Source organism: Eptesicus fuscus, chromosome 9, assembly GCF_027574615.1.
Source record: "Eptesicus fuscus isolate TK198812 chromosome 9, DD_ASM_mEF_20220401, whole genome shotgun sequence".
NCBI lineage: Eukaryota > Metazoa > Chordata > Mammalia > Chiroptera > Vespertilionidae > Eptesicus > Eptesicus fuscus.
Genome location: NC_072481.1, coordinates 7,857,871 through 7,884,414, shown reverse-complemented (window position 1 = coordinate 7,884,414; position 26,544 = coordinate 7,857,871).

Genomic DNA, 26,544 nt, shown 5'->3' with positions numbered 1-26,544 from the left:
CAATAACAATAGCTTTGGTGTTCAACATTATTACCACCCGGACTCACTTATTTCCTCCGAATAGTGTTCAGTGCATCCACGCAACACCATCCATTTTGCTCCCGATCATGACACTATTTCTTGGTGTTTTACAAAACACATTATTCAGAGCCCCAGACCTCCACGGAATGCCAATAAGGAGGAGCTCACCCAGCAAGGACAATGAAAACAGTCACCTCATCCCGACGGCTGTGCCCACAGCCTCCAGGGAGATTGGTGCTGGAAGGCTCAGAGATTTCGCCAGGCATCTAGTCTTCATTGACAATAAGAACTGGACAGCACGACAGTAGTCACTCTCCTAGAAAACGCTGGTGCCCACCAGGACATGCTCAGTAGAAAACACATCCACCATCTACCTACCTTCTGGCCTAGGAGACCAACATTCATTATTACCACCCTGGAACCTAGACTTTTTTTTTTTAACTTGTTAATGCTACTGAGGATAGCAAAATAATGCCTCTAGCCACCCTGTATATTTGCTGTTGCCATCTTCACAGATAAATTGCCCAATTTTCTTAGCAAATTCAGCAACAATAACAGTTTTCTGCTAGCAAAATAACCTTTCATTTCATAAAAAAAAAAAGGACGGAATGGAAACAAGTAAAAGAGGTCTGATGTCTCCTGTGATGCCCACTTCCTAATTTTCGGTTTTCACTAGCCGTGGGTGGGAGCTGGCTTTTCATTCCTGGTAAATAAAAGTGCTACATTTCACATTCAGTCTATGGCTGTCCTTGAACGGCTGGCCAAATAATGTTGGTAGGAAAGATTTATTGCAACTTTATAACTTCAGAGGGAATATAGTGGATGCTTTTTTGAGGGGAGAGGGGGAGTTCTGCCTGACACATATCCCCCCCCCCATAATCTGATAGCAGCACCCCACGTTTTTATGGCCGATATTCTTGGTAATTTTGTTCAGCAGGACATATTATGGGAATTGCTGCCTTAATCCATCAAAAAGAAGAGAAGCATTTTCAGAGAAGGATCTGGGTGAAGGGAATGCTCTGATTTCAACATTGGTTACTACCTCTGCCAAAGAGGGGGCAGGAGAATGAAAAGGGAAAGAAAAAAATGGTGCCAATCCCACAAGACCTACGCCTGATGCCAAGATGAGGACGAAGACTGATAACCTGGTGTGACATGAACTTACCCAAGAGACCAATAAAAGCAAGAATCACCAGCCATCGCAATGAGGAGGCCCTCTTGCAAACTGCTGCTGATGCCTCCCTCAGAGATGCCTGGCCAGGCGGAATATGAACATACAAGTTACACAAACCACCGACAATCAGATGCTGCTGGTGCAATACTTTTCCAGTCACGTGACAGCCAGGAAACCCTGACTTTGTGCCTTGCCGCTGCTCAGCCTGATTGAGCTCTAATTCTAACATTCAAGCCCAGATTTGGGGGGAAGCAAAACTCCACCCGGGACATGTTCTTGGCTCCTTCCCAGTTCTTACTTGAACACGGACGTGTAGGGAGACACGTAGATATGGCACATATGTGCAATATGATTCAGGCAATGAAGTACGGGGAACAGAACCTTGGGCTCTGGGGCTGCGTTGACCTGAATGGCTATCCAGACTGGACCATTTTCCAAATGGGTGACTTGGCCAAATTACTGATCTTCTTGGGCCTCAGTTCCCGCTGAGTGAGATTCAGTATATAAAGCGGCCTGGTGCAGAGCAGTGCCTCATAGTAGGAGATTGATCTTCCTTTTCCCTAATCTCTTAGAACTCCACGTATACATGTTCCAGATATCAAGCCTGCTAAAAGGATTTCTAAAGTTAATGGAGAAACTCTTTTTGGACAATTAAAACATGAACACAAATACAGAAGTTTGTCTTCTTCACAGTTTACTCAGCTTTGGTTTTTCTATAGTCAGACAATGTCTTTCCAGCCCAAGTCAACCTAATGCACATGCAGCGGGCCCTTGTTTCCTGGCCAGCCAAGTAGTCACTCTCCTTTATTCTTGTTAGAAGGCCCTCTGTACTTCACTGTGGGATCACCCCTCACCTACTCTCAGCATACTGTTCAGGAGAGGCTAAGCCAAACTGCCTCTGAATCCAGATAAGGGCACATGACTCATGTCTGGTCATGGACACTGGTTCAGGTGTGGACATCTGACCCAAGTAGGCCAATGAAACTCAGACCAGGAAGTTGGCTGTTACACAGAAAGAGAAGTTTATTTTCCACTGGAGTTGCTAAGCCTGAAGCTCCTGGGGGCGGTCACCACGGGAGGTTGAATTACCTGAGCTGGAGCTAACAAAAAAGAAAGCTTAAAGAAGTGAGACTGAGTTTTGACAACATCATTCAAACTCCTAGATCCAGCAGAGGTTGGTGAAAGGCCTGTTTTTTAGCTTTTTGGATACATGAGCCAAGCATTTCTTTCCTCATCTTTCTTTTACTTTTAACCTATTTGTATCTTTGAATACAAAGTGTGTCCCTTATAAACAACTAGAGGCCCAGTGCATGAAATTTGTGCCTGGGTAGGGTCCCTAGGCCTGGCCAGTGATCAGGGCTTATCTGTGGGTCGACCGGTAGGGTGATCAGGGGGCCCCCACTGGCACCCACCTTGGCCGGCCTGGCGCCGCCTGCTTGCCGCCCCCGCCCCCCACCACCACTACCAGTCGCCTTCCTCTGCGGGGAGACTGGCAGGGCATTCAGAGGGCCCCCAGTGACACCCACCTTGGCTGGTGTGGGGCCTGTGGGCTGGGGGCAGCTCCTGCATTGAGCGTCTGCCCCTTGGTGGTCAGTGCACATCATAGCGACTGGTTGTTCCACCGGTCATTTCCCGTTAGGTTGATTTGCATATTAGGCTTTTATTATATAGAATATGTAAACTAGGAACCCAGTGCACGAATTTGTGCACCTTGAAAGGAACTGTGGGCCACGAGGCTGCAGTGGGCACAGGGGCAAGTCTCGGCCCATCCTCTGCGCCCCCGCCCAGCCCCTCCTGCAGTGGCCCCCTGGTCCCATCTGCCAGCAGCCCCATTCCCGCCGCTCCCATGTGCTGACGGCGCAAGCCCTGCTCGAATCTGCTGACGGCACAGAGCGATTGGGGCAGGGGGAGGTGGTGAATCCCTCAGGGGCGATTGGGGCCAGCATCTGCCGTTTGCACCCGCTGGTGGTGCTGAGTGATCAGGGCCAGCGCCGGGTGCCAGCAGCAGGTGCGAGCAGAGGCTCCAGCACCGGCAGTGGGTGTGAGCGGGGCCAGTGTGGGCAGCAGGTACGAGTGCCAGGTGGGACTGTGGTGCACAGGAGCAAAGAATTTTCAGTAACCATCAGAGGCTCACCCCAATGACAGTGACTGGCACCCCAGCTTGGTCTGGTGCCCCTGTTCACCTCCTTCACCATCCCACTGGGGCCAACACCTGCCATGTTCTGTGCTCTGCCACCTGCTGTCAATGCCTGCCATGTTCTGCATGCACCCCCTGGTGGTCAGTGCACGTCATCGCAACTGGTTGTTCAGTTGTTCTGCCATTTGGTCTATTTGCATATTAGCCTTTTATTATATAGGATGGTGTTTTTTAAATCCACTCTGCTAATCTTTCTACCTTTTGACTGGAATGTTTAATCCATTTACATTTAATGTAATTCATGATAAGGTAAGATTTGCTATTTGTTTTCTGTATACCTCATGTCTGTTTTGTTCTATTTCTCCATTATTGACTTATTTTTGTGTTAAATATTTTCTATTTACCATTTTACTTCCTGTGATCTTTCTTTTATGATATATTTTAAGTAATTTTTCTTAGTTGTTGCCCTGGGATTGTAATTAGCATTGTAACTTAAAATAATCTAATTTGGATTAATACTAACTTAATTTTAATAGTATACAGAAACTTCGTTTCAAATAAAGCACAATTCCTTCTCTCCTCTTTCATGCTATGTTTTTTCATATAAATTACATTTTTATACATTATAAGGGATTGACTCAGTTTTATAATTATTGCTTTGTGTCTTTTAAATAATAAGAAAATAATTTTAAAAATACATTTATACTGTTTTCATATTTACCTATATACTTACTTTTAGTGGTATGAATTAATAATTTCTTTTCTTTTTTTCATATAAAAGCTTGAAGTTCAATTTCTTGTATCCTAATGTGTCCTATGTAATACTGTATGCCATGAAGGACCTCTAAAAAGGTAGGGGAGCTATCCTATCTAATAAAAGGGTAATATTCAAATTAACCATCACCCCATCACAAAGATGGCGGCTCCCATAGCCACAAGATGGTGGCGCCCAGTCCTCTCAGCCAAGCTGGAGTCCCCAAGTCCCGGGGAGCATCTGCTGATAGTGGGCAGCGTGAGTGGCCTGGTGGAGGGCCTCTGGGCAGCAGGTACGGAGTGGCCAGGGGGGAGGGGGAACCCTTGCGTTATCGCTCCAGCCACAAGGCAAACGTTCCACACCCAGCCACAGAAGGGCCTCTGGCCAGGCCGGGGTGTGGATGGGCCTCTGGGCTGCGGAGAGCCTCTGGGCAGCAGGCACAGAGCTCCCAGGCCCTGCAGGGAGCTACTGGTGCATGGATTCGTGAGCAGGGCTACTAGTCTCTTATAAAAACCCATCTCTCTGTTTCTGGGTCAGAGACATTGTGTTTATGAAATCCAGCAAATTATTAGAAGACATTTCTTTAGCCTAATCAAGTATCTTCCAAGTCAGGAGAGCAGAATTTGGATAATAGACCCATGGTAGATTAAGTCTTTTCTAGTCTCCCTATTGAGTCTAATTCCTCTCCCCACGACTAGGCTGGCCTCAGTGACTTGCTTGACCAATAGAATGTGGCAGGAGTGATGTCCTGGGATTTCTGAGGCTAGGTCTCGAGAGGCCTTGTGGCACCTGCCTGAGTCTCTTGGAAGAATGCCTCTGGGAGCCCTCAGCCACCCTATGAGTCGGACTACCTCAGTTCCATGCTGTTCTGGGGAAGAGCAAGCAGAGGCCAGCCTTCCAGCCATCCCTGCCAAGACACTGGATGTATGAGAATTGCCATCCTGGACCCTGCATCCCAGCTCACCCGCCAGCCGAATAGCAGTGTGTGACCTCTGCTGCCTTGAAATGAAACTGAAAACAGGTCCATGTAAGCCCTGTTGACTTCCTAGCCCCCAGAGTCACAACATATGAGTAAAAAGTGATGGTTCTAAGCCACCCTGTTGGGGAAGTTTGTTCTACAGCAATAGGCTATGCAATGCAATGATATGACCCTGTTCCTCTGGACCCGACAGGAGAGACCACTAGAAATCATCTCAACTTAGGGTCTTAAATTCAAGTGCTAATAAGGGCCATCCAGGCAGGTAATGTAAAGGGATGAGTGAGCTGGGGAGGAGGGAGGGTTTGTGCAAACCAGAGAGCATATGTCATGTCTGAGAGGGAAGCCAGTTGTTGCCCTGAGGGAACAGAAACCTAGTGTTCCAGACTTTTCAAGAGCTGTCAGACTTTTTAATGCAGAAATCCTAATTTTCAACCGCTGGGAACTAATTTTAGACAAGTATAATGTTACCGTGCAAGCCAAGTAACACATACCCACAGGCTGCAGTTTCCCCCGGCTACCAGTTTGTAATCTGACTCAAGCCCCTCAGAGACAGATGAGAAAACAGTCATCCAGACAGGGGATGTGTCAGGCTTAAGTTTCCACTAAGTGTTAACACCCTAAAAAAGCCTGGAGCCCAGGTCTCCCCCATGTGGTCGAAGGCTCTTGTCACCTGCCCACAGTGCTTAGTCAAAACAGAGAATTCTCAGATAGATGGCCCTCTAGGGGTTCTCAGGTTCAACTGGAATGGAGACAATGCTACTGACTCAGCAAGCTCTCAGAACCGACCCTTCCAGAATGAGCAGAACCATGCCCACGTGCCTAGGTCACATGGGATGGGGCAGGAGAGAAATCTCCGGCCTTCCACCGGGGTTTCGCTCAGAGCAATGAGACGTTTATCTGGCTCATCTGCTCGTGCTTGTCAGTAACATTTGCTTTGTACCACACGATTTTGGGTAAAGTATAAAAATGGATGCCTAAGTTCATTAGAACTTGTTGGGGTGGCACACCTAATAATTTGCTTCGTTTGTCTCCCACATAACTGAAGACATACTTATTAATGAAGGTAGGCTAACTGCTGTAACCAAGAATCCCAAATTTTAAGTATCTTAACATAATAAAAAATTGTTCTTGCTCATACAACCATTTAGAGTAGGTGTGTAGGTAGGACTGATCTTTGCTGCCCTCCAAATGGAGATGTGGAAGCCAAGCTCCTTCTTTCTCATGTCTCCGATGCTCTCTCGGGCTTTGGAGTACCTCCTTTGCAGTCCCAGTTATGCAGAAGCTCAAACATGGAGGGTTGCCTTGGAGTGGTTTCTTTTTTAGATAGGCTAACCCTGGGCATTTGTGCACATCAGATCATCTCACATTTCACTGGCCAAAACCAGTCATGTGGTCCCACTCCACTGCAAGGGGGTCTGGGAAATGTAGTCTAGCTGTGTGTCCAGGAGAAAAGGGAACTGGGTCCTTGCCCCAACATGCCTTATTCTTCATGTAAGAGATACCCTGAGCTGGGCTGGGTTGAGCTGGGTGCTCAAGTACCCTGACCTCACAGAAAGGGGCGTTTCAGAGCTTCTTTGGACATTTGAGAAGTTATAGAGCTGCCTACTGCTTCTACTACAGAAAGACTCCTGGCATCAGGACTGTGCCCAAATTTCATCTTGCTGTTGAGATGATAAGCAACAGTAATTAATTATAAAGAACACTAGAGGCCTGGTGCACGGATTTGTGCACCAGTGGGGTCCCTCGGCCTGGCCTGTGGGGATTGGGCCAAAACCAGCTCTCCGACATCCCCCGAGGGGTCCTGGATTGCAAGAGGGCACAGGCCAGGCTGAGGGACCCCACCGGTGTAGGATCAGGGCCGGGGAGGGACCACGGGAGGGCTCCAGGGTGTGTCCGTTCCATCTCACCCAGTCTTGACTGGCTGGACCGCAGCAGCAAGCTAACCTACCAGTTGGAGCATCTGCCCCCCTGGTGGTCAGTGGGCATCATAGCAACTGGTCGAACGGTTGGACACTTAGCATATTAGGCTTTATTATATAGGATTGTCTGGAAATTGTCAGACTACACATCAAAATTTCAAAAGGAACATGCTGCCGATTCTAAGAGCCATGTTGCTAATAGCCACTAACATTTATTGAGTGCTTACTGCATGCCAGCAACTGTTGCAGAAGCACTCTACAGAAACCCACCCATCTTAACAGAGATTCAAATAAGGTGAGGCCAGGGCCGGTCAAAGGAGCTTCGTGCCAGCAGTGTGTTCAGGTGGGATTAAAGGACGTTGGGGTCAAGGGGAGAATGGAGGTCAGGAAGACAGTGTTCTCAGCCTGAGAGATTCCTATCAGTGGGGTTGATAAAAATGTTGGCCTCCATTACCTTTGAAACACACAAGTGGAAAATCTAGTTCATGCCCCAAAAAGCTTCCTGGACCCAGGATGTCTGGAATGAACCCAGGCCCCCCTGCCTAGCTGCAGACTCTCTCCACTCTCAGCTCCTTGTCCTCATGGCCAGGAGTTTGGGGAAAAGCAGTGGAAAACCAGCAGTTTAACTCTCTAGCTTGTAAAGAGAAGAGGAGCACTGTAGTTCAGCATTTTGGGAAACTGGGAGAACCAAGTATTCAAAGCCAGAAGTCTCCCCTTGTTTATCGAGGGAAGGCACCTCCGCTGATGGCCGGAGAGCCAAGCGGGTCCCTCCAGGAATAATTTCAGTTTGTTTTCTTGCTCTGCTGTATTTTAACCTCTTCCTGGCTCCATGCAGAATATATGCATTTTTTTTTGGGGGGGTAAAATTTTAGATATAACTGGATGGGCAAGGTCACAAAGGAGGCCGGTTTCCTTCCGTTCCCCGCCCCCATTCAGGATCCTTCTCTGCTTGTGTTAACTTCAGTCATGTCCTGTCCCCTCAGTTCAGAGGAGGCCATCGAATAAACTAATTCCAACTGAACTGTAATTATCTGAATGACTTATCCCTCCCAGGAATATCTGAACCCTGGCGAGAAGGGATGGCAGCCTGGGGAGAGTGATTTGTCTGCTGCTGGATTCTGGTACCGGGTAGAAATTTGGTTTTCGTGGAGCTAAGCAGCAGGGACTTCACAAGACACAGAAACCTGCCCTGGGAACCTGGGAACCTGGGAACCACTTCACAGCCACTAAAGCCGCGATGCAAAGCTCGGCCAGCACCTGGTTCCAGGGGAAGACCAGGTGTGGATCCGGAGAGGTCAGCTCTGTCACCGACGTGCTGCATGGGCTCAGGCAAGTCATTCACTTTCCTGCCACTCAGCTTCCTGGCTGAGAAATGGCCTCAAACTGCCCCCTCACCCCGAAGGTGTTTTGTGCCTTAATGAAATCAAGTTAATGAGGAGCTCGGACCAGCCACGTGCTCTTGACCTGTAAAATGCCACATCAAAGCGAGGCACCTCTGTTCTCCTAGGCCCTGGGACCTAGGGAATCTACTTCTAATGTCTGACTGGAGGGTCCTGATGAGGAAGGGGCTTAGCATCTTCCTCAGCCACCTGGGGGCTTGCGCTTGGTGTGTGGGGGATGGAGGGGTGTCCTGGACAGGGAGGTAAAGCAAACCAGGGAAGAGAATGTCCGAGAGTCGAGGAAGGGCGTTCCAGGTGCAGTACAGGCTGATGGACCATCTGGGCAGCGGAGCGAGGACACAGGCTCACAGAGCATGGCCTGGGGACCCTGTTCAGGGTCTAAGTGGGTGCTGGTGCCCTTGGAAGGGACAGCAGAGCCAGAGGAAGAGAAACAAATGTCCCCGGAGAGTAAACAACCCCAAGGCTGGATCCTCAATGCCACCCTGCACCTCCTGGCTGCTTCCACGCTGCGTGTGCGGTCTGCTGCCGGGCTCACTGCGCTCTCCTGTATGAATGAGTGAATGAGGCCCCAGGTAATGCCGAGTGCCGGGGACAGCTTCCTGGGGTTGGCTGGAGCTGGCATCCAGCATGGGGGTTGGTTTGAAAGGCAGAGGTCTCTGGGTGCTTGGCCAGCTGCTGTCCTGTGGGTAACTGGTGTCCTGGCGTCCTATCCGAATGGCAATGCCACGTAAATGGACAGACACACGGTGTCACCTAACAGCTCTGGGGCGCAGGCATCCAAGCCCCTCCTAGACTCAGAAACTCAGGAGCCTGAGAGCAACCCCCACACCAACTAACTGGAACTGGTGGGTGAGAGGAAACGGATTTGCTGCTGCTCCCTAAATGCATCCATCACCTAACATTCCACTTGTTGAGAATTAATTGCTCATGGTTTGGGTTTCCATGGGATCACATGAATGCAAGAGAGAAAAAGAAAACGAAGGGGGAAAAACTCCACAGAAATAGGACATGGGCGACAGCAGCTCCAACCTTGGCCCTTTCTGTCCTCTCCACAAACCACCCCCCCGCCATTTCTATTTGTGCAAATACAGCCCAATTATTCCCTATACTGACGCTATTTAGTTACGTGTTTATGTTGCGATAAACAAGGACCTTTGTTTTCCCTTGGAGGCCAGCACATTCTAGCTCTTGCATCGTTCTGACACCAAACCAGCACCTCCTGTTGTGGCGGGGAGATGGCCTATGAGCTGCCACTCACCCTTCCTGTGCCCGTGGAAGGCATTAGTAATCCATCCTGCCGTGCTTTTCTGCTGAGCTGGAACCCAGCCTGAGAATCCTTCATGACGCAGCAGTCCAGGCAGCCAATTACCAATCGATTGGAATTGGTAGGAGATAAAAACGATGTGTCATTCTTGATTTAATTCCTCTCTTGTCACCCTGCCTTAATCTGATGAAGGAAAGGATGCAGAGACCCACTGCTTTCCCCCTCCCCCCTGCCCTTGACCGCGATGTCTGCTTCATATTAATCAGAGAGCTTTGGCTCAAAGAAGGGTGATGTTGAGGTGGGAGCGAACCATTTTGGAAGCTGTGCACACACACAAGTATTCCTGCTTGTTCGTTCTCTCTCTCTCTCTCTCTCTCTCTCTCTCTCTCTCTCTCTCTGTCTCTCTCTCTCTGTCTCTCTCTCTGTCTCTCTCTCTGTCTCTCTCTCTCTCTCTCTCTCTCTCTCTCCTTCCCTTTGTCCCTCCTTCCCTCTGGCCCTCCCTCCTCCCATTTACAGTCTCTACTCCCAAGGCAGCAGGAGGTGCGGAGTACAGGGTGCAGACAGATAACCAAGTCCATGAAAGAGCCGGCCGTGGAGAGCGGGGTCGGAGGGCTCAGTGGTATCTGTTACTTTTTGGACTGAAGCTAAGGAAATGGGCCAAACCTTGAGGCCGTCCAATCGCCGGAGCTGCCAGGCAGGAAGCAAGTAATGGGCCACCCAGTCTGACGAACAAAAAGCAAACAGGGGTTGCCATAGCTGCCCTCTCCCTCCAGTTTGGATTTTTCCAGAGTTGGCTAACTTAAGCCCCTTCAAAGACTGCGTCCAATTTTAAATTAGATGAGTTTCTAGGATTGCTTCCTCATGCGTTCATTCAACAGTACTGGAGACCTGCTAGAGCCCTGTGCTGCAGTTAGCGGGGGGTGGGGATGGGGGGGGGCAGGGGAGGGCTCGTCATCTGTAAACAAGGGAGAGCCAGTCCTGCCTCCAGGGAACCTGTCGGCAACCAGGAGAGAGGGAAATGTGGAACTGTCATGACACCTGGTGAGGTCTCAGCACGGAAGTGCAGGAGACCGCAGGCGGATTTATCAGACAGGTACATACCCATCGCATGAGGTCTTTCAAACCCACAGCCTCCCCTGGAATCGTGGGAACTGTCCTCCCAGCCGGGACCAAACGATGTCAGGGAGCTTGGTCTGTTCAGATAGCATCTGACCTGCCGCCTCTTGTCCATTCAACAATAATTCATTAAGCACCAACTGTAACAGCACTTTCTTTTTCAACGCCCCCTGTTTTCAGAGAGTTCAAGGAAATGGCCACTTTGCATTGACAGCCAAACCCGCCCCGAGCAGCCAGAGGGTCACCTGAGCAGACAGAGGGTCACCTGAGCAGACAGAGGGTCACGCCTGGCCCTGGAGCAGCCGGGCCCAGCAGAACTGCGCTGGCTCCAGGAACCCCTCCTGTGCGTGTGGCAACCGTGTTTTCTTTCAGGTCACTGTTCACATTCACCCAAATAAGCTCATGTTCCTCATCCTTCGACAGAGAATCAGGTTTACCTGCCCGTGTAGAGAGAGGAAGGGACACAGACAAGGGAGACGCAGAGAAGAGAATTTTCGAGGTCTCCAAGATCGGAGACCGCACGCCTCTTTGAAGTCAACACTGGTACTGAATATCCCCACTTAACGAACACAGCCCCTGCAAATAGCCCGGTGACCCCTGCCTCCTGCCGTCCCCGCCCTCGTCCAGTCCTCGCCCACCATGGTGTGTCACTTCCGAGCACAGGCTATAAGAGACGGGAGCCCCTTCTTGAATAGACTCTTGTGTCGTCTGGGTCTCTCTCTGTCTCTCTGGGGGAACGGTCTGCTCAGTAGTGAGCACATCTCCTGAGAGGCCCGCCTGGGGAGGAACGGACACCACCTGCCTCCGGCCTGTGAACCTTTGGGTGACCGCAGCCTCATCGCACACCCCGAGCCAGAGCATCCAGGAAGCTGCTGTCAGATTCCTGATCCCCAGGAACTGGGAGGTAACGAATGCTGGGTGCTGCTGTGGTTTGGGGGTGGCTCGTTTTACAGCAACAGAGACCTCATCATGCCTGACTCTCATTTTCTTTCCTGACCAAGGATGGCTGACACCTCCACAGTTTGGAGACATCACCCCTCTCGTTTTCTCAATACAGTAACAACAGAAGAGGTGATGTATTTGTTCCTGAACACTCCTGTGGGTATCACTGCTACCCTCAATAATGGCTGTGCCCACAGGCAGGGGAATTCATTTACGTATTCAATCGATGAACATTTACTGGGCTCCAACTAATTACGGGCCAGGCAATGCCTGTGGGCTGGGATACAGAGATGAATGAACACATGCTCTTTCTCAAGGGGGAGGTATTAGACAGCGTTGTAATACAGCATAGAAGGTTCCAGAAGATGTGGGGAATGCAGAATGAGACACAGCATCTGTCCTCAAGTAGCTTATTAGAATCTAGTTGAAGAGCTACAACTTCTAAATCAGAAACTGAGATGATACTTTTATGACCACTGAATAGATAAATGGTTGCTAACAGACAAATCCTTTCTCATCAAATAAATGATGTGAAGTTTATGTACGTGTGAAAGATTTTTTAAAATTCTTATTTTTTTATTGAAGTTCCCTGGGTTTCAATGACTTACTGGAGAAAAATATTTTAAAAACCCACAAAACAGCAACAAAAGAAAATCCCTCATTTCCATTCCTGGGTGAAGTTACACCTCTCTTCCCTAGCTCCCTACTGCACATAGAGAAAATTAATCCAAAACCTCTCAATTCTGCAAAGCTCCATGGGGGATTTCCTATAGTGGCTTATGTCACCCTATCGTCCAGTTGAAGGAAAGGCTCATTGCCTGTGAAAAATACTAGACCCTCACTATAACACTGCCCTAAGCATGCTCTAAAAGTTCTTCTTCACAAGGTCCTTTTATGCCTTTGTTGAGTATGGTAATAGAAGCTACATTAAAAGTTTTATGGTTATTTTTCTCCCGCCTCCATTTATATTCCTGGTTTGGGCTTATGAAAGATAGGCCATTGAATGCAGACTACAGAGCCTGCTTTACATCCATGGTAGACCAGATGTCCTCACTAGCATTTTTCGTAAAGAATAAATTTGGCCTGTATGGCGTGGTTATTGCTTTTAATTAAGCAATAATTGAAAATTTACATTCTCAATTATTACCCTTACATTATGGCGAAGGAGTCCTTTAAAAAAAACTCTTATATTGGAGAAATATTTCCCTCTGCCCATGTTTCTATCAAAAATGAAAAAATTAAAAGCAGACTAAAAACGGCACATATTTTACCGAGAAGGGGAATTGTGAGCCATTAATTTCTGGCCTGCGTTACTCATTACCATCGCTTGCATGGTCCTTGTAGGCATTTATGTCTACGACCCTGGCAACAGATCTGGAGATGGCTATTTCCCAATCCTCCTGGGACTCCCCTGGTGCTTGGTCCTCGCTGTAGCATGTAATTCCCCCATAAAATGCAGTCAAGGGCAACTTAACTGGAGTGCGCACGTGAATAGAGAAGAACTCGGGGGTGAGGCTGTTATGCTGGGCGGTCGGCACATTGACTCCACGGTGGTCTATTTCTGTCCAACGGCCACTCGCTACACCTGGAGAGCCCTGATGATCGGCATCAACCCAGGTCCTGAAGGGCTGCTGTGATGGAGCCCTGGCACTGCGTGCCCTCGGCATGTCCTTGCTACCCAGGCCCACCACGCTTTGATAAACACAGTCTCTTGGGCCATAGCCAGTTTGGCTCAGTGGATAGAGTGTCAGCCTGTGTAGACAGAGAGTCCCAGGTTTGTTTCCGGTCAAGGGCATGTATCTGGTTGCAGACTCCTCCCCAGCCTGGGCCCTGGTCAGGGCACATGCAGGAGGCAACCAATAGATGTGTTTCTCTCACATCAGTGTTTCTCTATGTCTTTTCCTCTCTCTTTCACTCTCTCTAAAAATCAATGGAAAAATATCCTCGGGTGAGGATTAAAAAAAACAAACCAACAAAAAGTAAATAAATAAATTCTCGGGTAAAAACAAGACAAATTTTAAAAGACTTAACTGTAGAGTAACTGTATGGATAATGAGCCACCAGCCTCTTCACATAGAGGAGAAAAGGAAGGCTCAGAGATGGCAAGCCAAGGGCCACCTTCTCCAGGTGCCCAGCAGGCAGGTCACTTGATGCAGGTGAGGACCGACCGTTGCCACATCTCACGTCAGGCAGAGGTCAGAATTAGGTACCCTGTGCTTTCTGTGACTATTAAAAGTGGATCTGGTTTTATTTCGCAAATTCTGAATCTCAAGTCTTTCTTACCTAAAAACCAATGTAATTTAATATAAAGAGGGCATAATTAAGGAGAAAGAAAAAGGAAACTGACATTTGCCCAGTCTTGACTGTATGAGCCAAGCACACCAGGCACTGTTCAAACCTAATCCTACCTGAGAGACAGGACCCATTCTTCCCATCTTTTGGATATTATAAGACCCCGAAGCATAATGCAAATTGTTCAGTCTCAGGGTGAGAGAGGAAGATTCGAACCCAGACAGGCTGGCTCAACAGTGAGATCTTCTGGGCGAAAGAGATGGGAATTCTGGTGCCTTCATCTGCCCTGTTTCCCTCTTCCCTTCCCCCTAGAATGTTCTCATCTGCCTACTTCCTGTCTGCTCCTTTTTCAAGACCCAGATCAATTCATCCTTCTGGTCAACCTCCCTGAATCATCAGCCCACTTTGGCATCTCCTTTCTGCAGCCATGTGTCTTTGCAGCAGCGACCATTCCACACAAGTCTGTGCTGCATAGTTAGCACTTTATTATATTGGTAGAACGTGCTGGAACATATAGCGCTGCCTTATTTTTAATCATCTTGTGCTTGATACTGTTCCTCTTCAACTCCTTGTGTACGGGAATTTATTTTACTTTTGTCCCATTGTGTGTGTGTGTGTGTGTGTGTATACACGTGCTGGGCTCCCCAGCAAACAGTCCCCCAGTTTCCCTTTGTGGAATTACCAATTCCCCCTTGTGTGTGGTTTTGATGAGGAAGTAATTAAAGACCATGGCCTTGGACAAGAGAAGCTAAAGAGGCCAGATCCACCCCAGGACTGCCAGAGGCAAGCACATGACCTAAGCTCAGCCAATCAGACACTCCCTTCTCAGGACCACAGCTCTAACTGGTGAGCACTTATTGTCATGGCAACATGCCCATCAGAGGGCCCAGGGCTGGCTTCCTGCTGCCTGCTCCTGGCTGCAGCCTTGGCCCTAGTTCTGTTCCAGGCCTGGTCCCCTGCCTCGCACCAGTTCTGTGGACCTGGAGGCCTTCCAGAAACGTCTCCTTTGCTCTAGTTTGTTTTGGGTGTTTGTAACCATGTGCTCCCACAGAACCTAAGCCCTGGGCTGGGCTCAGGTAACCCATGTGACTACAAATTCTTGTCGATCACCTTTTTTAAGGTATCAATATAATTTCCACTCAACAGAGGTGATGAATAATGGGCATTTGACTCTGTTTCAGAGCTTAAGATTCTGAGGGGGCTGGGACGTGTGTTGGATAATAGTCGGCTGCCTCTAAGAAGACAACTCCCTTCTCCCAAGTCTCTCCTTTGCAAATCCAAACAGCCCACCCTGCTTTCTCTGCACTTGACTCCTGGGGTGTGTATGACATTATGGAGTGGTGATGGAGATCATTGCCCCTGCCCCCCACCACCATCGCCACGGCACCGCCACTCAGCAGCTCTGTGTACGACCTGGGCTGGTCTACCGTGAAGGGCAGACCATTACTCAAATCAGTCAGAGGCTGGGAAAACAGAAATTAAATGTGAAGCGAGAGGGATGGAGCCAGGGAAGGAGCGGCAGGTGTGGATGGCTGACGGGCAGAGGGAGGCGGCAGGTGGGTGTGCCTCTCTGGAGCAGGCACATCTCACAAGTGCATGAGCATTGGCCCGGGAAGCGCCAATTGGAGCACCACGCTGGAACCAGGCACAAAAGGATAAACCTCTCCCTAGAGATGCCATTAAGAGTGAACCTGGGCAAAATTCTGTTTGCCACAATTTTGCTTGAAGCTGGGAATGTATGCCATCATTTTTCTCAACGTCAGAGTCAGAGGGGCTCCCTGGATGCACGCTTCCACCAGGCGCCTATAAAATAACGGAGATGAGGTCAGGGAGGAAACGTCCCCTGGAAGCGGCCTGATGTTCGGGAAACAGCAGACGGGATGGTCCCTGATTTGCAAACACCCTTTGTTTCTAGGTGATACTGGTTGAAGACCACACGTTTCAAAGTTCAGCCCTAATGCCAAGTAAAAGTCTACAAATAACCCCAAAGGAAATACTAGTTTTCCTGGTTCTCTAACCCTTGGAGAACATACTACCTTACCCTCCAAAGTAACATCCCTCTGTACATGGCAAACACAATTTTCAGCGAGTTTTATTTATGATAATATTCCTATGTCTGCCCTAGCTGGTTTGACTCAATGGATAGAACATCAGCCCACAGACTGAAGGGTCCCGGGTTCAATTCCAGTCAAGGGCATGTACCTCGATTGTAGGCTCGATCCCCGGCCCTAGTTGGGGCACATGTGGGAGGCAACCAATCGATGTTTCTCTCTCTCTGTCTCTCCCTCTCCTATCGGCTCTCTCTCTCTCTGAAAAATCAATGGAAAAATATCCTTGGGTGAAGATTTAAAAAAAAAATCCCTATTTCTGCCGTCTAGGGCAGCATGGACTTGCCCTACCGCTACCCCACAAGGCAGTGGAGGGGTTGTCACAAGACCAAGCTGGCCCTGAATGAAGAGCTGGAGCCCTCCACCCAAAGCTCAGATGGAAAAAAGGAACCGCGAGGTTCTGAGTGTGTCGAATAGGGAGAGAAGGCGCCTCTGGTAAGACAGTGACCATCACTGTTTTTCCCGGGGTTAGCACACACCATAAGTAACCTTTCATCGGGATGTCTCCCCATTATTTAGAGTTCAGATGGACTGGGGGTTCCAGACTACAGGTGTGCACCAACTAGCATCTAAAACAAAGATCTTTCTCATGCGCTCGCTTCCGGATACCACGGGGCCCCTGCCATGGTCTTGGGCAATGGGAATGCCAGCCCGGACTGCTATGTATACACTCCAGGAACATCGCTCAGCTCGGAATAAGGTATTCAGGCTGGGACTAGATTGTTCTCTAAATTTCCTGCGCATGTAGCCCATCTTACATCAGCACTCACCGTTCCAGTCCATGTCAACCACTTCCTATTGCAAAGATCGGACAGATGGGAGAGGAAGGAGGGCTGCCTCAGCTGGAGTAACTCCGAGATTTGTGCAAACCTGTCAATAACTCTACTACTAACATCTAGATACATTCACACAGAAAGATCACTCTTCGGTTCACGAGGAGGTCGAGGTGACGCAATCCCTTCAGTCTCACCAATAGGAAGCAGGCAGGATGTCATTAGAATTCTATGGAGGGCAGCCCCGTGCGTGGATCATAGGAATAAACAAGGCCCCTTACACCCTCCACAACCCGAGGGAGGCTCAGAAGGCAGGAGTCTCTGGGGATTAGCTTCTGGAATTGGGAAGACATACTCTCCTCTATCAAGGACCTCCCTAATCTTCCCATCCCAGTGACTACATAACCGCACTCCGTGGGAGCCACGGAGAGTGGGCAGAAGGGCCAGTGGCCTCCCATCCGAGGGCCAGGCTTCCTGGCTCCTTCAGAGGATCTCAGGCTCCTGTTGGAAGGATTTGCATTTGCAAACTGGTTGCGCTGCCCCTGATTTATTTCATCGCATTTGCAAAGCTCCGCCCTTCATCTCTGGATGTGTCTTGTGTCTTATCTTCCAAGAGCCCCTTGGCCTGCTGGCTGGAACTTAATTAAGTCGCGTTTGAAGATCCCGTGGCCCTCGGGCACCCAGCCACCTTATCTCGCTGTGCAGAAATTCCTCCGGGACCTGTTCCCGCAGAGCATTGGGGCCCCGTCGGGAGGGGCCGAGATGTGATACTGATTTGCAAGAACAAACAACACAAAATAAAGCCTATATTTTAATATAGTACCTGTGAAGCCCAGTTCACCTCTGGGAAAACATTTCAGGGTTGCAAAATCTGAAAAGGTTCTATAAGTCGAGGGGTTGGGATGTGGGTGGAAGGAAAAGTGGAAACAGGAGAGAGACCTGGCTGGTTGGCCAAGTTCACGCTGGTTGCCCAGATATCCCAGCGAGACAGGCTAATGGCTCCTGGGCCCCTCAGAGGGGAGACGGAGGAAAGCAAAGGAGGAGTCCCAAGTGCCCCTAAGGCAGGTGCCAGCTCACCTCGGCTGATGCTATAGTGCCGAGCGGCCACAAGGTGGCAATGAGCAAGGACACTTGCTTTTATAAAAAGTACTTCTGGTGCTGGATTTTAGGAACTGGTACTTAAGAATTCAGGTCAGCCTGGCTGGCGTGGCTCTGTGGTTGAGTGTCGTCCTATGAACCAGGAGGTCATGGTTGTCAGGGCACATGCCCGAGCTGCAGGCTCCATCCAGTGTGGGGCATGCAGGAGGCAGCCAATCAATGATTCTTTCTCATCATTTCTCTCTCTCTCTCTCTCTCTCTCTCTCCCTCTCCCTCCCTCTTTCTGAAATCAATAAAAGTATTTTTTAAAAGAATTCAGGTCAACAGGGATTTGTGTAGTTCTAACAGGAATTTCGTTTGGGTTCCCAATGCAAATGCCAGGAAAGGTCTTCTCCCTCTCCAGCACAAAACAAACCACATCCACGCCTGGCTCGCCTCCGAGGGTGCCCTGTCTGATGGAAGAGCCCTTGGGTTCTGTGTGGGGTCATTCCACACCCCCGCCAGCTCAGCCCAAACCAGCAGTGTCCCCCAGGCTCTGCTGCTGAGTTCCACCTGCTAGTTGAGAAGGTTTAGTGACACATCTCACAGACCGTTAGAGGTCACTGCCAGTCCTTTGCGACTATCTCATAAAGCGGCAAAACCTTCAAGGGCGCAGTGAGCTCCGACAAGAGTCGGTATTCCTGAGACAAAAAGGTCTTGCTGGTTCCTCACACATCGCAGCGTGAGCTTCAGCGGATGGGAAGCGATTTGTGTTCAGTTAGCCCATCAGGTGTTTGGTCAGCCTGGCTGAGTGAAATAGTCAAAATATAAGCATATTGCTGCCGCCACGGCCAAAATCAATCCCATCTCTTATTTATAGAACTCCCTGTAGTTCTGAACTGGCTTCTCACTCATCATCTCTTTGGATCTCACAAGTTGACGAGGCAGCAGGGGCAGGTGTTACTGGAGCCTCGGCTGGGCGTGGGGGCCTCTGGGTGAATTAGACGAAGATGCCCCTTCCTCTAGGATGGGGACAAAGCCTGGCTCGGCTGAGCATGTCTCCACTGGCAGCTCGACTGGAGCCTCCTGTGCAGGGCGCAGCCTGCCAACCTTACGTGGCAGCCCTGGGTATGGCTCCATTTCTCAGGCGAGGAAATTAAGGCTCAACGCGTTGGACTCGTGCAAGGTCACGTATCTTGTCGAGCTTCTGGCCCCTGGCCCAGTATTTCCTTCACCATGTACATGTCTCCCCCTCACTCACCTTCTGGCTTTATATCCACAGCGTCCTTATTTGTACACTTACTTCAATGCACTTAATATGAGCATTCTCCTTTAGTCTCTTATTCTCATCTGAATGCCCTGCTTGCTGAGTCAAATCAATGCCCAGATCAAGAACCAGCCCTACGAGATTTTTTTTGCTCACTATGCAAAATGCCACCGCCACAGTTAAGCCTCTGAGATTTTTCAAGGCTGCTGCTGCAGACAATTCATTCGTGTTAAAATCCAAGCACATCTGGAAGAGAATTCCACAAGTCACTGCTTCCCAAACTGTATTCGCTGGGACACTACCTATTCTCCTCAAATGAGGGCCACTGGACTGACCTGGGGGCCTCGGTAAACACAGGCCTCATTAACACCCAGGCATAGAACACGGTGCCTGACACGCGGTAGGCACTCGGCAGCTGTCAGTGTTGGATAAGTCACCCTGAGAGTGTGCCCGTGGGACTGTGACTCGGAGACCATCCAGAGCGCCCACAGAGGGTTGAACAGAGAGGGGCAGGCACACTGTGCGTCCCCACGTTTTCTCAGCCTCGGGGAAACGAAGACTTCACCTTCTCTCCAAGTTTAACTGAGGGAGAACGGGAGTGAAAAGGGCAACAAAAGAGGAGGAACATCTGGGATCAGAGCTGACTTGTTAGTCATGCTACCTCCTCACGAGGCCACGGGAAAGGGAACCTGTCATCCCATCTCCGGAGATGACAGCGGCTCCTCCTCTCCCTCCTCCTCTCTCCTCCTTCTTTTCCTTGTGGCTGTCACTTCAAAAGCTGCCCTCCCGACCGCTTTTAAGTAGCTGGGGTAGAAATAGGAGGGGAGGTCCTGTAGTTGCCTGTGAATTGGGTCCCGCAGTGGGCCATCCGCACGCACCACAGCAGGGGGAGGGTCCTGGCTCTCTGGTCCCACCTGGGGCTGCGGGGCCCCGGGCTCCTGGCCCTGCCTCTCCTCTGGTATGACTCTGAGAGGTGAAGGCAGGCGGGGCAGGAGAGAGGGTGTTTGATGGAGTTCCCTCCTTTTCTTTCTTTAAAAAAAAAAATTACAGCAAATCGATCATACTGGGAAAATTGGACAATTATTTTCACAATGCCTGTTTCTGACGCCAGGGCGAGGGGAGGAAGAGAGAGAACAAAGAGGGGGTCTCGCTGTCTAGTTCTCTGTGTCGAGCACAAAGCATCGTTTCTCACGATGGCTGAGAATTGCTCACGGCTTCCGCAAGGACTTTAAAGGGAAGCCGAGGCCCTTACGCATGCACATTTCTTGGGCTTTGTTCTGGAAATTATCCTTATGGCTGTAAATATGCTCTCGTCTTCTGAGTTAAGGAGCAGCAATACGCTGCGAGCAAGCTCAAGCCCCGGCATGGACTGTAGGTGGGATTCCAGATGACTTTGACTAATGGGGACGTGATTCTCAGATCGTAAGCTGACGCTGTTTCATCTAGAGGAGACACATGGCTCTCTGACTCACCGAATTTTCACGCAGGCTCTAGCTGGGACACATCAAGGGAACCTGCGTGTTTTCAGAACCAGCTCCACGGAGGAAGAGAATGAAACCTGGTTTTGATCAGATCCCCCTGGAGGACAGAAGGTCTTGATCCAGGAGAGTTGATGAGAGAAGATGAAGTGCCAGGCAGGCAACTAGGACCCCAAAATAATGATAATGAAGTCAGATTAAAAGCAGCTGCAGGGGCCGGTGGTGCCTCTGCCCAGCATCTTGGCTGAGAAGTGGACCTTGGAAACATAGACGTGAGTGAAATCCTGTTTCCTCCGCTGACCAGCCGTTCGCCTTGGCCACGTGACTTAGCATCTCCGGGCTCTGGCTTTCCCTCAGTGAAATGGGTACAGAACAGCACCTGCCTCCTGGGATTGCTTTAAGACTTAAATAAGAAAGTGTATATAACTTTCTGGCACAAAGAAAGCCCTCAGTAACTACTAGGTACTTTCCCCCATCATTACCATCACCATCATTATCGTCATCTTATCTATGTTTTTTGTTGTTGTCAGGTTTAGGAATCAGGTTAGAGTTAGCGTTGAGGTTAAGGTTCATGTTCAAATTAGGGTAAAGGTGAGGGTAAGGGTCATGGTTAAGATTAGGGTTAGGACTAGGTTCTGAGTTAGGGTAGGGTTAGGGTTAAGGTTAGAGTTAAGTTTAGGGTAAAGTTAGGGTTGAGTTTATATCGTCGTCTAATTTGACCTCAGCTCTTCCACTTAACTGCCTCAGTGACTCTTGAGAGATCATCAAATTGCATGTGTGTGTGTGTGTGTGTGTGTGTGTGTGTCTCCTCATCTGTAAAATGGAGATCACAGTGGTATCTGACTCAGACAAAAGGCGATAACTCGTACTGAGGATGCAACTCAGTGGCTCCAGAGAGTCATGCTCCATGCATAGTCCCCATGTTTGCAGGCCCTGCCACCATCTCCATTCTAAGAGGAGGTGGCTGAAGTTGAAGGCACTTGTTGAAGGGCTAAAATTCAAGGAGCCCTCTCACCTGCTGTCTTCAGCAGCCTGATCCCAGATCAGCCCTGAAGACCAGGATCCCGGGGCAGGGGGGCGCAGGAGGAAGTGGTCCAGGGAGGGAAGCGAGGTGGGGAAGGGGAGGAATCCAGCAGAAAGTCCAGGAGGAGCAGGGCATCCCAGGCAGCGGGATTCAGCCTTGCCAGGAAACTCTGAGTGGCATGGGTCTCTGAGCTGTCCCTCCGCAGTGTCACGGAAGCTGGGGTACTGTCTTCCTTCTTGCACAGCCACTGGCTGAGGGTAACTCCCTGTCACTTCCACCTGCCCCTATGTGTGGGCCTATGGAGAGCCCTTGGGGTTTTAGGCAGCACTAGGATGGTGAATGCCGAGGGGACGTGGAGAAACACCAATAGCACTCACTGCAGCCACCATACAATGGTCGATTGAGGAGCCAAGGTCAGCAATGAAATGGTCTCGAGCTGAGAGTCTCAGTAGACCTGGGGCCAACATAGCTGAGGATGGAGGGGTGCTCCCAGGGCAGCTGAGGATGAAGGGGGGTGCTCCCAGGGGAGGCTGAGGAGCTGACGTGGGGCACAGAAGCTGGAGTTGCAGCTCCAGCAATGGAAGGACTCAGCATCCTTGCATTTTGTCCCGTGAATCTATTATTTTACCATTTTTGACCTCAGTGCTAGGTACTTTATGTCACTTTGTGCTTATTTTTACTTTAAAGTGCTATGAATGAGTGCGTTTTCTTCTGCATACCACTTATTACTTGATATAGCTCTCAAAATACTGCTCTCCTTTGAAATATTTGCTGACACGCCTCTTCTCTGTCCTGCATTTCTCCCCCCACCTCCGCTGCTGAGAGCAGCATGACAAGGTCAGAGTGCATCCTGCCCAGTGGATCCTCATTAAGGGTCATAAACAGCCATCGCCGTAATGTGTGTGGTTAGTCGGCTGAGTCTGGAGGAAGGGCAGTGGCGGAATTGCAAGAATGCAGACGTTTATTAGCCATTAGAGGGACGGCGTGCACTGCAGCTTCCCTCCTGACTCCCCCCTCCGCTCACTCCCTCTTTCTAGAAGCACAGACAGGAGAGGTTGGGGGCGGGTTAATGTAGTACAACTACAACCTGTAAGGGGTGGGCAGCAGGGGCGAGGGTAATGCAGACGAGCACATCTGGCGATAAGCACATCTGTTCTGAGCATCCTTCTAAGATATGTCCCTGTGAGGATATCAGGTGACTTTGGCCAAGTTCAAACATGAATACTCAACCAGTAAGGGAGACAAGAGAGGGAACAGAGAGAGAATATCAAACTGTACAAGACTGATCATAGCAGCCTTATCCATGATTGCCCAAACTGGAAATAACCCAAACACTGTGAACAGGAGGCTGGATGGACAAACTGGAGTTCCTTTTGCAATGGGAGGAGACGGGAAGGTCATCTTCCCAGGCTGCTGCAACGACATACCACAGACTGGCTGTCTTCAACGACAGACATTTATTTTCTCACAGCTCTGGTGGCTGGAAGTCCAAGATCAGGACTGGCAGGTAGGGTGCTGAGGAGGGCTCAGTTACTGACTTGCAGATGGCCACCTTCTTGCTGTCCTCACATGGCCTTTCCTTGTGCACATGTGCAGAGAGGCGGCTCTCTGATGTCTCTTCTTATAAAGAGACTAATTTCCTGGCTGGTGTGGCTAAGTGACTGAGGGTCAACCTATGAACCAGGAGGTCACAGTTTGATTTCCAGTCAGGGCACATGCCCAGGTTTCAGGCTTGATCCCCAGGAGTGGGGGTTCAGGAGGCAGCTGATCAATGCGTCTCTCTCATCATTGATATTTCTATCTCTCTCTCCCTCTCCCTTCCTCCCTCAAATCAATATAAATATATATATTTTAAAAAGAGTTAACCTTCATCTTAAGTTAAAAAAAAAATCTAAATACTTAGAAATTTCCCGAGACAGTTCAGGAAAGGAAAAGGGATGAGTTGGGCCTGGGCCCAGGCGCTGTGTCCTTGTCCCAAAGGAAGACGTCATATATATATATATATATATATTATTAGAGAGAGAGAGAGAAAGAGAGGAGAGAGAGAGGGAGAGAGAGGGAGGTAATATGCAAATTAGCCAGGATGCCTTAAGGCCTCACAACCTGCTCAGGAGGAGCTGCAGGAGTAGATGGGTGGGAGTGGACTGCGTGCCACCCCCAGCCCCAGCAGACACACACCAGGGGTCGGGGAGTGCTCTGAGCGGCTGTGGTGCAGCTTGGAGCAAGGCCCGGTGGGTGGCAATGGCGGCCAGAGTGAAGCAGCCTGGGTCCCGGGTGCTGGAGGGAAGCTGGTGCCGGCAGCCAGGGGAAGGAAGGCCTATTCTTGCACAAATCTTCATGCATCGGGCCTCTAGTATGAACATAAAGTTAAAGGCTCTGCAGAATTTAGAAGAGCTGGAGTTCCATACAATGGATGGTTTGTACTGAATTCTTACTCGATCTAATTGACTGTTTCTATTTCTTGTGTGTCTTTCCTGTACCTTCTTTATGTCAAGAAAATGCAGGGGGAGGGGGGAGAAATTGCAGGGTCTCTCTTGAAAGAATTGCAGTTTCTGGTTCAAAGGGACATTGGAACTGGGGAGGGGGCGGGGCATGCCCTGCTTAGATGCTTAGGTACCATGTGCGTTCCTTCTATTGAAACTGTGGGCCTTACTGAACTCATGTATTAATCCAAATTCCTGAGCTAGCATCTTAGAGTCATGGAATATTTGGGAATTGAGAGCAGAGAATGTGCTAACTTTGTCTCATCGAACGAGTTCATTCCTCCCAACAGTCTTTAATTAAGACAAGCTATCAAATACAGCATTTAGACGTGGCACAAATCAGACCCTGAGACCTACATAGAATATGGCTATAACTTTGCCAGAACCCTCGTTCAAACTCGATCGATTTCAAGCCAAGGAATCCAGCCAAACGTTTATCGAATCCACTGAGTACGGCTGCTGCCAATAGTCAACTTGAAAGACATCCATTCTGAGGATCGAGGCCACCGCAGTGGGATGCATTAGGAAGAACATAGTCTGAAGTTCATTTACAGGTAATCCATTATGGATCTGAGTAATAATTTATGTTAATGAAGGCATAGAGACTGGAGAACAACCATGGGATGAAGGTACCCAAATCATTTTGCTTTGCGATGAGTGTGGACTTGCTTGGTGAGCAGCAGATGCAAACCCAACCACATTCTCCCTAAATCGTAAACCTCGCTCAGCAGTGGTCATCGATTCTACTCAGTCTATACTATTTTTTGTACTTGTACTAACAGATATATGTGCACACACACAGCACACACATACATGAAAGGCTTTGATATTCAGTCTCTCCTCTTCACAGTTGATCAAAAGGCTGGGAAAACCTCTACAAAAAAAAATTGCAATAGTGCCTACCCTGCTCTCTAAATGTTTTATGTACACTAAACACCTTAACAACACAAAGAGGCAGGAACTATTATTATCTCCATTATACAGAGGAGGGTATTGAGGCCAAGAGAACTTAAGGAATTTGCCTGAGGAAGCCAGAGGGAAGGGTGACTGACACCATGAACCCATCTCAAATGCCCCTTTCTTATGAAAACATTTCCTGACCCCTGCAGGCTGGGCCAGTTCTGCCTCAGGAGGCCCCTTCCAAGCCCTCATAAAGGTTCATGATTTCATCTTTACTTGTGGGATTGTAGGCTAATACCAGTCTCCCCAGTAAAAGGGTACTGGACACATGGCGCTCATGCATGCCCAGTGCTTAGCTATCTGCCTGGCACACAGTAAGTGCTTTGTCCACAACTGCTGACTGAGTGAAAGAATAAGCCAGAGAACTGGAAAGAAGGAAAAGTTAAAGCAACGAGGAACATCAGGGATCAGAACGCAGCCCCTGAAGCGATCGCTAATGCAACCAGAGCAGCCCAGGCATTCATTCTTGGGACTGGCTTCCTTTCCCTGCCTTAGCTCTGAACGCCGTAGCCTGGGGGTCACTGGGCCGGAGCCACAGGGCTTGGATGCTTCACTCTCTACACCCTTTGTCTCCTTCCTGACCATCCTGGGCCCTGTGGGCCCAAGGAGAGGTCTCTGTGCAACTTGGCTTGGGAGTACATTGGCTCAGTGTGGCTGACGAACTGGTTTTTGGGTAAATAAACATCACTGATCTTCCATGAGAAGGGCACATCACAGCTGGGTCAGCCTAGGGTCTTAGTGCATCATTCATTCACTCATTCATATGAAACCCTTCCACGTACCTGGCACTGTTCTAGAACGGGACGAGCCACGTGCCCTCTTAGAGTCTGGGTTTTGTTACCTATAAAATGGATGCGGAATGCCTCCCTTCCAAAGCCAATGGGAGGGCCAAAGTGGGTAGTAAATGCGGAGCATTTGTCCGAGGGCTGGGTCCCCAGGGCTGGATTGATTTCACAGTCTTACTTCGTTGTTTTTATCCTCCAGGGAGTCGACGCCTGTCCCCAGCACCCCGGTTGGGACCTGTAAGGCCATGGCAGAGTCTTTCCTTGGGCTCTGTGGGACTGAGACCACAGGGCGACTCTTGAGACCCCCACAAACTTCCTCCTTGGTAAGCTGGCTCCTAGGGTAACAAGGGGACATTGCAGTTGGAGCTCCAACTCAAGAGACAGAAGAAGACCGACCAGCCTGCTCCCCGGCTACGGCAGGAGCCTCCTGCAGCCTGGAAGGACAGGGAGGCAGGCTCCATCTCCGTGGCCCACGCCTTTGCGAATGCGTGGCGAGAACACGGGGCTGCCGTGGCCCAGCCTTGTCCAGCTGCATTCAGGCCGGCCTCTAATGAAGACACGGACAACGAGTTACGACCCTGTCCCTGCTTC